The 12,365-nt window shown below is 41.5% G+C and overlaps 1 protein-coding gene across 1 annotated transcript in view; it reads left to right on the top strand.

The window, feature by feature from the left end:
• The first annotated feature begins 10,852 nt into the window (after window positions 1-10,852).
• Window positions 10,853-12,365, top strand: part of zbtb32 (zinc finger and BTB domain containing 32) — a 14,041-nt gene continuing 12,528 nt past the window's right edge. The window contains exon 1 of the mRNA XM_083635866.1: window positions 10,853-10,919. The gene's annotated coding sequence lies outside the window, so the exon portion shown is untranslated. The remainder of the gene's footprint in view (window positions 10,920-12,365) is intronic.

Genomic DNA, 12,365 nt, shown 5'->3' with positions numbered 1-12,365 from the left:
ATCTGTGCTTCTTCACTTCCACTCCAATTGGGGCTATTTCTCATGAAGACCGACAAGTTCACAAAATATATATATACATATATATATATATATATATATATATATATATACTGTATATATATATATATATATCACAAACTAAGTATCATTCAGTTCATGGAGGCAACCAAACTACTGTAAAGGATACAAGACAGACAGAGTCTGGAGATTGAAAACTGACCACGTAATTCAACCTATGATGTAAAAGCCACAACCAAGTTGGGGAAACCTTGTGGTTCACCCACACAGGAAAAAATATTTATTTGTTTGAATTTCCTGTTAGATTTATTTGGAAATAGAAACCCAAGGTTACCACTAGAAGGCATACTTCTGTACTGAATGTAAGTCCATATTAAAAGTGTTTGCCTAATGAAATGCCTAAAATCATGTGGGATTAATGGCCATATTGAGATTTGTTTTGTATTGAGGCTACCTCACCTGAAACTTTTCATTAGATGAGAATTGCATGTAGTACTAAAGGAAATGTCTCAGTGGTACAACCTGCCAAGTTATTTAACATTCTTCAAAGTTCCCATGATCACAACCTACAACCCCATAACAACAATTTGTAATCGCAGATGACGTGTCTTTGAACACAATGTGATATCACAAATAATGATAGCCGTGGCTGTATCAGCACAATGAACCTCAAACGCTACATTTTAAATCACATTTTTTAAATAGTTTTTCTTTATACTACACTATAATTTCATACATACCCAATGTGATCATGCTTAAGTAAATGATTGCTTTAAATCCAGCAATCAGTGTTAAACTTTTTTTTATTGTATAAGCATTAGATACTGGCTGAAACCAATTGATAACAGTCAGCGACACGGTTCCCAAGCTGTCATTGACTCGACTAGCTGTGTAGGTGTAGGCTTCACACTTCCTTCGCCCACAAATTACAGAGAACTCTGTCTCTGTCGCAGCCCCGCCCCCAGCCCTCCACACCATCTTCCAAAACCACAACACTATACGCTCACTCTCTTGACGGGTAGTCAATGACGGCTACCCAGATTACTGTGAAGAGCTTCTGCGGCTGTACAGTGACAGTTTGCCATTGATGCCTCCAGTGCAGACCAGTCATCTTGCTAGTGGTTCCTCTGAAGTTCACTGCTTGCTGTGGTAAATGTAAACAGGACTCACAATCAACCAGGCTTTTATCACCTCAGTTGCATTCTCGGTGATCACCTTGTTTTAGTTTGGTAACACTTTGATTCATTCAACAAAAATGACAATGTGAAACTGGCTCGTGGTGCAGGTACTCAAAACCCATTTTGGTATGTCAAGGCAGGTGGATCGATCGTGTCGGATGAACGTCATCGGCATCACGTAAGATAGATGTGTGGGTGCCTACAGACCCACTGTCACAGAATGTGTGAGTACGAGCAAGCAACCCCTTAACCTCACCTCCACACACTCACAGTTAGACACCTCATTGAGTCATGAGCCCTGATGCCGGGCAGGCTGGGCGCCTCTGCTGCTGATCGCTCAACTGACTGAGGGGATAGCAGGTAGTGTGGGGGGGGGGGATCGACAGTCTAGATATTACTGGTGGGTAAAGCCCTATGCACCAGCTCTGGCTGTCTCCTCTCCATACGAGACAAGATGACATTTAAGTGGTGGCTCTAATGCTAATTGCTCACAGAGGAATAGATGAGATCAGACTGTCCGGTGGTTTGAGCAGACGTCAACAGTTCACACGTATTCACACGAGTAAATATGGACACATACAAAGGCATATGCATAGTAGGCCCGTAAGTCAGCATCCACGCACGCATGCAACCACTTATACACTCACTCTCACACACACACACACGCACACACGCACGCGCGCACACACACACACGCACACACACACACACACACGCGCGCACACACACACACACACACACTCACTCACTCACACACATAAACCTATCGTATACATTGTCATTGTAGGCTAAAGTAATACACTGAATACAGTTGGTGAAAAGGAATGCATCATACTTACGTGTACTTATGTACTTATGCTAATGTGTAAACGTCATCTGGAAAAAAGCCAGTAAAGAGCAAATAAGTCACTGTTTTCTCCTTGTTTACCACCTTGTTGAAACTGCGCTCACAGGAAAGGCAAGGAAACAGCTTGTGGTTAACACCAGACGTAGGTTCTATGAGAAGCCTGCATAGGTGGCACAAGCACAAAGGACAGCAGCTCCTTTGAAATGTTACATTGTATGCAATTGGCTGATGCTCTTTACCAGAGTAGCTTACAATGGGTCCATCTCATAGTATTTCCCCCTTTAAGTGATCTTTAAATGATATCTAAATTCAGCCACAAAAATACATTTAAAGATTTAAAGATAAAGTAACACTTTAGAATACACCCCACAAGAGGGTAAATACAGGGTAACAAAATCTGAATGTACAGGGTAAGTACAGGGTAACAGAATCTGAATTTATGGAATAAGGGGGTAACAAAGGGGGAATTATAAAGAACTTATACCGTAGCTATTTTTGTAACTACCGGGTACCTATTCTGTTGTTACAGGGTACGTATGACCTATGAGAAATAATCATTTAAATTTAATTTAAATTTACGAGAACTTATACTGTAGTTATTCCGTAACTATTGGGTAACTACAGGGGAGCAGGCTGTATTCTAAAGCAACATTAATTCCCTCCTACAGTACTTACATGTAATTAGAGGTAACTACTACAGGGGCACAAGCTGTAATGTAAAGCAATGTCAATTCCCTCCTACTTACATGTAATTACATGGTAACTACAGGGGCGCGTGTGGGGAATTTAGGAGAATTATGACTGTGGCAAAGGACCACGGGTCGGATTCGAACCCGGCTCGGCCACGCGAAGGACTAAGCTTTAGTGTTACGCGCTCTGCCAGGTGATCCACTGGGACACCTCGGGGTTTAGAGTGTTTTAACAGAGTTCAAAAACAAACAAAAAGCCTCCAGTCTAACTCTGGGAGACAGGCCCACAAAACCTACGACCAAAAAAGTAAATGGTCAATGAAACATTGTTGTTTGTACGAGGGATGTTGTTAGTACGAGGGAATTAGGAGTAGAGAAAATCCCGCAAAACACTGATCTTACTAGTAAACTCTTTATTAGAAGACAAATAAGGAAACAACGTTTCGGTTCTAGACCTTCATCAGCTTCAAAACCTGATGAAGGTCTAGCACCGAAACGTTGTTTCCCTATTTTTGCATCCTACGCACCTGATTTAAAGTTTTTAAGGTGTGCAACAGCTCTTTCACAGACTTTGCAGTATGAGGGAATTAACATGGCATTAGAATACAGCCCTGTAGTTACCCTGTAATTACATGTAAGTAGGAGGGAATTAACATGGCATTAGAATACAGCCCGGGCCCCTGTAGTTACCCTGTAATTACATGTAAGTAGGAGGGAATTAACATGGCATTAGAATACAGCCCGGGCCCCTGTAGTTACCCTGTAATTACATGTAAGTATGAGGGAATTAACATGGCATTAGAATACAGCCCGGGCCCCTGTAGTTACCCTGTAATTACATGTAAGTATGAGGGAATTAACATGGCATTAGAATACAGCCCGGGCCCATGTAGTTACCCTGTAATTACATGTAAGTATGAGGGAATTAACATGGCATTAGAATACAGCCGGCGCCCCTGTAGTTACCCTGTAATTACATGTAAGTATGAGGGAATTAACATGGCATTAGAATACAGCCAGGGCCCCTGTAGTTACCCTGTAATTACATGTAAGTATGAGGGAATTAACATGGCATTAGAATACAGCCCGGGCCCCTGTAGTTACCCTGTAATTACATGTAAGTATGAGGGAATTAACATGGCATTAGAATACAGCCCGGGCCCCTGTAGTTACCCTGTAATTACATGTAAGTATGAGGGAATTAACATGGCATTAGAATACAGCCCGGGCCCCTGTAGTTACCCTGTAATTACATGTAAGTATGAGGGAATTAACATGGCATTAGAATACAGCCCGGGCCCCTGTAGTTACCCTGTAATTACATGCAAGTATGAGGGAATTAACATGGCATTAGAATACAGCCCGGGCCCATGTAGTTACCCTGTAATTACATGTAAGTATGAGGGAATTAACATGGCATTAGAATACAGCCGGCGCCCCTGTAGTTACCCTGTAATTACATGTAAGTAGGAGGGAATTAACATGGCATTAGAATACAGCCGGCGCCCCTGTAGTTACCCTGTAATTACATGTAAGTAGGAGGGAATTAACATGGCATTAGAATACAGCCCGTGCCCCTGTAGTTACCCTGTAATTACATGTAAGTAGGAGGGAATTAACATGGCATTAGAATACAGCCGGCGCCCCTGTAGTTAACCTGTAATTACATGTAAGTATGAGGGAATTAACATGGCATTAGAATACAGCCCGGGCCCATGTAGTTACCCTGTAATTACATGTAAGTAGGAGGGAATTAACATGGCATTAGAATACAGCTGGCGCCCCTGTAGTTACCCTGTAATTACATGTAAGTAGGAGGGAATTAACATGGCATTAGAATACAGCCCGGGCCGCTGTAGTTACCCTGTAATTACATGTAAGTATGAGGGAATTAACATGGCATTAGAATACAGCCGGCGCCCCTGTAGTTACCCTGTAATTACATGTAAGTAGGAGGGAATTAACATGGCATTAGAATACAGCCCGGGCCCCTGTAGTTACCCTGTAATTACATGTAAGTATGAGGGAATTAACATGGCATTAGAATACAGCCCGGGCCCCTGTAGTTACCCTGTAATTACATGCAAGTATGAGGGAATTAACATGGCATTAGAATACAGCCCGGGCCCATGTAGTTACCCTGTAATTACATGTAAGTATGAGGGAATTAACATGGCATTAGAATACAGCCGGCGCCCCTGTAGTTACCCTGTAATTACATGTAAGTAGGAGGGAATTAACATGGCATTAGAATACAGCCGGCGCCCCTGTAGTTACCCTGTAATTACATGTAAGTAGGAGGGAATTAACATGGCATTAGAATACAGCCCGTGCCCCTGTAGTTACCCTGTAATTACATGTAAGTAGGAGGGAATTAACATGGCATTAGAATACAGCCGGCGCCCCTGTAGTTAACCTGTAATTACATGTAAGTATGAGGGAATTAACATGGCATTAGAATACAGCCCGGGCCCATGTAGTTACCCTGTAATTATATGTAAGTAGGAGGGAATTAACATGGCATTAGAATACAGCTGGCGCCCCTGTAGTTACCCTGTAATTACATGTAAGTAGGAGGGAATTAACATGGCATTAGAATACAGCCCGGGCCGCTGTAGTTACCCTGTAATTACATGTAAGTATGAGGGAATTAACATGGCATTAGAATACAGCCGGCGCCCCTGTAGTTACCCTGTAATTACATGTAAGTAGGAGGGAATTAACATGGCATTAGAATACAGCCCGGGCCCCTGTAGTTACCCTGTAATTACATGTAAGTATGAGGGAATTAACATGGCATTAGAATACAGCCGGCGCCCCTGTAGTTACCCTGTAATTACATGTAAGTAGGAGGGAATTAACATGGCATTAGAATACAGCCCGGGCCCCTGTAGTTACCCTGTAATTACATGTAAGTATGAGGGAATTAACATGGCATTAGAATACAGCCCGGGCCCCTGTAGTTACCCTGTAATTACATGTAAGTAGGAGGGAATTAACATGGCATTAGAATACAGCCCGGGCCCCTGTAGTTACCCTGTAATTACATGTAAGTATGAGGGAATTAACATGGCATTAGAATACAGCCCGGGCCCATGTAGTTACCCTGTAATTACATGTAAGTAGGAGGGAATTAACATGGCATTAGAATACAGCCCGGGCCCCTGTAGTTACCCTGTAATTACATGTAAGTAGGAGGGAATTAACATGGCATTAGAATACAGCCCGGGCCCCTGTAGTTACCCTGTAATTACATGTAAGTATGAGGGAATTAACATGGCATTAGAATACAGCCCGGGCCCCTGTAGTTACCCTGTAATTACATGTAAGTATGAGGGAATTAACATGGCATTAGAATACAGCCGGCGCCCCTGTAGTTACCCTGTAATTACATGTAAGTAGGAGGGAATTAACATGGCATTAGAATACAGCCCGGGCCCCTGTAGTTACCCTGTAATTACATGTAAGTATGAGGGAATTAACATGGCATTAGAATACAGCCCGGGCCCCTGTAGTTACCCTGTAATTACATGTAAGTATGAGGGAATTAACATGGCATTAGAATACAGCCGGCGCCCCTGTGGTTACCCTGTATAATATGTACCCGATAGTTACGGAATAACTACAGTAGTTCTCATAAATTGAAATTACATTTACATGATTATTCCTCATAGGTCATACGTACCCTGTAACAACAGAATAGGTCGTTCCAAGAATAGCTACGGTATAATAACAGAATAGGTACCCGGTAGTTACAAAAATAGGTACGATATAAGTTATTTATAAGTCCCCATTATAGTCCCCATTATTACCCGGGGTAATAATAAATTCCATAAATTCAGATTTTGTTACCCTGTACTTACCTTGTAAGTTCAGATGTGGTACCCTGTACTTACCCTGTAAGTTGTGGGCTGTATTCTAAAGCGTTACCCACATTTATTTGGTTTGTCTGTGTATGCAGTCTCATAAATGCAACATAAATCATTTTCTTTTGTAAATGGATTTGTGTAAAAATTCATATAGTTTATAATATATCTGTATCCCATTATGCAAGAAAGACAGAGAGAAACAAAGAAAGAAAGAAACATTCCATTGTGTAATTTTTCCATTATCATGATGAATGAAATCTTCAAAAGGTATTAGTCAAGAAATGTTTGTGCGTGTGTGTGTGTGTGTGTGTGTGTGTGTGTGTGTGTGTGTGTGTGTGTGTGTGTGTGTGTGTGTGTGTGTGTGTGTGTGGTCGGTCGCTCTAATGTTTAGTTTATGAATAGGGGACTAGTCACCCATCAAATTCTGCCCTATTGACCCGACCTGCACATTGTGTACAAGGTTCAAGGTTTCTTTATTAGTACCCGAGGGTAAAATAGTTATGCAGACGGGAAGTTCAGCTGTCCCGAAGATAAAAACAAACATACGAAATCACAAGACATCAAAACAAGCATCATTACAATAGAACACATTAAAATATATTATTTAATTATTATTAAATATATTAAAAATACAGTAAGATCAAAATAAAACCATGAGATTACCAAAGTGGTGAGACAGATACTACTATTTCAGGTGTGCAGGTTTCATCTGAGGCCTATATCAGTCCAACTGGCCTCTCGACTGCTACGTTTCCTGTCACAGAGCAGTTTTCGTCTCAGCACTGAACCTCTGGCCATTACCAGCAAGTGAGGCTGGAGGGGAGGTGGTAGTCTGGACCATTTACATGTTTACTGCATCTGTAGGACATAGGCACATATAATGCCTTTAACCACTGGCCCATCTCTCTCTCTCTCTCTCTCTCTGTACATTAGCCAAGATCTTGGAAACTTTAGTGTCTAATCAACTCAAGTCCTTCCTCGACTCCAGTAACACTCTCAGCAGTTTGCAGTCTGGCTTCAGATCAGGCCACAGCACTGTGACAGCTAGCCTGAAAGTCTTGGATGACCTGAAAGTAGCCACCGACAAAAAATCCTTCTGTATAGCTTTATTCATTGATCTCACCAAGGCGTTCGATACAGTGGACCATCAGATTTTAATTAACATCTTATTAAAAATCGGTGTTGGTCAAAAGGTAGCCGACTGGTTTTTAGATTATCTTTCAGATCGCACTCAGTGTGTGAGACTCGGCTCTGTCATCTCCGACTCCGTAGTCTTGGATAAAGGGGTCCCACAAGGCTCGGTCCTGGGGCCCCTCCTCTTTTTAATTTATGCTAATAGAATTTGTGACGGCCTAAAGCACTCTAAACATCATATGTATGCTGACGATACGGTTTTATATGCCTCTGCTCCTTCTCTAGAGACTGCAGTTAATTACCTCCAAGCCGATTTCTCCATCCTCCAACATGCCTTAATTGACTCTAAACTTCTCCTAAATGCGAGCAAAACCAAAGCCATGCTGTTCGCACATGGTAACACTGTGCCCTCCTCGCCTCCTCTATGTACACTTGATGGTGCACCCATTGAGTTCATTGAGTCTTATAAATACTTGGGTTTCTGGTTTGATAATCACCTTAACTTTAAATTGCATATTTCCACTTTGTCTAATAAGCTTAAATTTACTCTCAGTTTCTTGTATAGACTTAAAGCCTGTTTCTCCTTGTCTGCCCGTAAACGCCTGGTGGAAAGCCTTTTTATGTCTCAGCTAGACTATGGTGATGTTGTTTACAGTCTTTCTAGCCCTACTTCCTTGTCTAAACTGGACCCCCTTTACCATGCCGCTCTGAGATATATCACAAACTCAGGTTACAGGACTCATCATTGCACCTTGTACGACCTGGTTGGATGGTCCTCCCTTGCCCTGCGCAGAATGCGACATTGGTACATGTTCATATACAAGGCCATCCTGGGCAAACTACCCTCATATATCTGCTCTACGTTTGTAGCGATAAACAACTCCCATAATTTAAGATCAAATAGCTGGTTGAAATTCAAAGTGCCAATGATGCGAACAGAATGTGGAAAAAAGAGTCTCTCTTACTTTGGTCCCTGGTCGTGGAACGACCTGCAGTCCCGTTTGAAACTGGTCTCTTCCATTCCTCTGTCCAGTTTTAAACATGCTTTATCTGAAGTTCTTACTTCAAGCTGCTCCTGCAGTAATGTCTAGTTTACTTTGCCCTTTTTGACCTGTTATTCTTGTTTTTAGGCCATATGTTTTTACGTTCTTGATCTTGTGTTATTTATTACCCTTGGATGTGGTATTTTATGATGTATTTGGATGTCCCTGCTTTTTGAAATGTTTCAGCTTTATAGCCCTGTTTTTATGTTTCCTTTTATTTACTGTAATTTATGTTGATTGTAACCTGGCTTGTAATTGCTGCCTTCTTGGCCAGATCACATTCGCAAAAGAGATCTTGTATCTCAAATGTTTTATCTGGTTAAATAAAGGTTAAATAAAAAATAAAAAAATCTCTCTCTCTCTCTCTCTCTGACACACACACACACTCATTATGCATAGTAAATCTCTTTGTTTCAGAAAAGGAAATTTGATTTTTTGCAATAGTTGACTCAATTGATATAGAGAGCCAAAGTCAAACGTCACTTCCTGCTTTCTCCCTGTACCAGCACTGGAAAAAATATGAATGGCGGTGAACGGAGAATAACGTAACTTTTTTGATGCCGTTTGAATTGTGCCACGGGGTGAATTTTGCCAATTTAAAACATAACTTTGCATGTCAAGAAAGTCGCAGTTTGTCGTCAAACTGAAACGTAGAGGTTAGTTTTTATATAAAAACTACATAGCTCGTGCCAGCTCGTGGCAGGTCGCCGGACTTCAGCTTTGCCGGTAGAGAAAGTGACATTACTTAGGTGACAGTGTATGTAGTCTTTCTGATTTATAACTTATAGTGCAACAGTTTGGCAACAAACTGCGACTTTCTTGACATGCAAAGTTATGCTTTAAATTGACAAAATTAACTTTGGCACCCCGTGTCACAATTCAAATGGGATAAAAAAGTTATGTTATTCTCCGTTCACCGCCATTCATATTTTTTCAGCGCTGGTACAGGGAGAAAAGCAGGAAGTGACGTTGCCTCTCTATACTATCTATCTATAAAAGGAGCAATGTGGACAATGTTTGTTTGTTTTAATTTTGTGTCCCGGTTGTCCCCGAAGTGATGTCACTCAACTGGGAGTGATGTCATAAGGGGGCGCACACGCGCGCGCACGCACGCACACACACGCACACACACACACACACACACACACACACACACACACACACACACACACAAGGAAGCATTGTGACATCATCATGAGATAAAAGGGGCAATGTGGGCAATGTTTGTTTGTTTCAATTTTGTGCCCCGGTTGTCCCCGGAAGTGATGTCACTCAACTGGATGTGTCATCAGTGATGTCATAAGGGGACACACACACACACACACACACACACACACACACACACACACACACACACACGCACATACACAAGGAGGCATTGTGACATAAGACTGATGATGTCATCAGTGATGTCATAAGGGGGCACACACACAAGGAGGTATTGTGACATCACTGAAAATGTCATCAGTAGTGTCATAATACTGATGATGTCATTAGTGATGTCATAAGGGGGCACACACACTACCCGCGTGTATGTAAACTTAAGGGCTAATACAATTTTGTGAGCAACACATACACACACATGCGCGCACATAGGGCAGGCGAGGCCACGCAGCGGCTGAGCTGCGTATGTGAGCTGCAGGGCCAGCTCGCCGAGCAGGGCGGGCGAGGCCCCGCAGCAGCCGAGCTAGCGAGTCCGCGTACTGATAGTAGATGATATAATATACATATGCCTTGATATTTCTTATCTCACCATGTACCATTATAAGTCTGTCACACTAATCTTGAAACTGCTTTTTCAGAATGCGGTGTGAAGGATAAATTAATAAATAGTAAATTAACAAACAAATTAACACACAAACAAACAAATAAATAAATAATTAAATAATCTAAAAAGAAGTAGGCTACTTAACTCAGGAGAAATGACAAATTCGCCACGGTCATCATTTGATCTACCTTGCAGCACCATAATCAATGAGCCAATGAGGGACAGATGAGTTGTTTAGAGGAGGGACTGAGAAGACAGAAGAGGAAACCACCCTGGCCCTTACCTAAAACAGCACCCAGTCACAAATGCCACTCTTCACAGCCATGATGCAAGTTAGCTCATCTCTCCAGGGAGGATATTCACAAATCAACCGGTGAGTGTCTCCTTCACACAGCTTGCACCTCTGCTAGATAAGAACCTGTGAGATTGTCAACCACAAGCAGATGTACTCATGCTCATGCTCTGTCTCTTTTTCTGTATTGTCTGTCACCTGCGATAGAGGCAAGCTAGTTCTCCACTAGTGATCTTGTATGCTTGTGGCTTTTAGACCGGCCTTTTCACTCGCAACTCCAGGCCTTTCAATGTGAGCTGTGGCAAGGCTTACTGTTAGTTCATGTGCTGTCAGAGGATGTGTAAGTCTGAGATTGTAAAGGGTTTCCCCTCAGTAAGCAGTGGAGAGTATGCAGATAAGTAATGTGACTGCACTCAGCCTTCAAACCAGATCTGCTGCATGTCACAGTTTGTTACAACCTAAGCAGAAAGTTTGAGCATTTCACAATCACAAGGCAGATCATGTTCCAGGTGAAAGGAACTTTGTAAGGATAAAGGGTTGAGACATTGTTAGCAAACTGACAGTTTTTTTTATTGGTTTAAAGTAGAAACATAGAGTAGAATAGCATAGAATATAATAGAATAGAATACAATAGAATAGAATACAATAGAATAAGTATGTATAGTCCTGCAGCATGAGGAGAGCACTGTATGCATTTCTTCAGTGTAGGACTGCATACTGTATATCTCAGGGCATCAACGTGAATTGGAAAACAGTCACAATACTTCCAATAGTGGGAGATCCAGTTGGAACTGGGCTGTACTGTATATATTGGCTCTCTAATAGTCATCCAAATGACAGAAAACCCTTCTGAAATCCCACTGGAAAGACAGCAAGTGAAAAGAGATTTACCCCATGGAGACCAACAAATTACCATTGACATATTAAAGAATAACATAGCTACAGGTTTCAAATTTGTGCAAAAATACCAGATTCATCATAAAACAAATTGCTGTTGATTTAAGTTGCTGCTAACTGCTACTGATACTTATACAAATATTATGACTAGGAGTAGGCAGGTTGTACAGTACTACTATTTCTACTAATACTATTAATAGCAATAATGATAATGGCAATCAGATGTAATCAGATGTGCATCAGATTAAAGTCTTTCTGGTTCTGATTCTAATTCTGAGATACCAACTCATGATTACAATCTGCTTTTGATGTCCTTCAGGCATCTTTCATCAGTCTCAAACTTGTTCTAAATGCTGAAAAGTTGTGTTTCCTCCTTATTTCTCTCCCTGCTATCATGGAACTTGCACAATCTGAAAATATCGCTAATTGATTAAGGCGATATCTTCACATGCTGCATGCCCATTCTACCCTAAAACAACTTGATGGAGTTTAGCATTGTGCCTTTCATTGTATTATCGGAGACACATTTCGCACTCATCACTGTGAGTTGTATGAGAAAGTAGGAAGGACCCAATATAATAACAATAACAAGACAATTACATTCTATCATTTTCATCTAGCGTCATCTCC

The sequence above is a fragment of the Poromitra crassiceps genome (genome assembly GCF_964638095.1).
Source record: "Poromitra crassiceps genome assembly, chromosome: 1".
Lineage (NCBI taxonomy): Eukaryota > Metazoa > Chordata > Actinopteri > Beryciformes > Melamphaidae > Poromitra > Poromitra crassiceps.
This window is presented reverse-complemented; position numbering and strand designations above follow the sequence as displayed.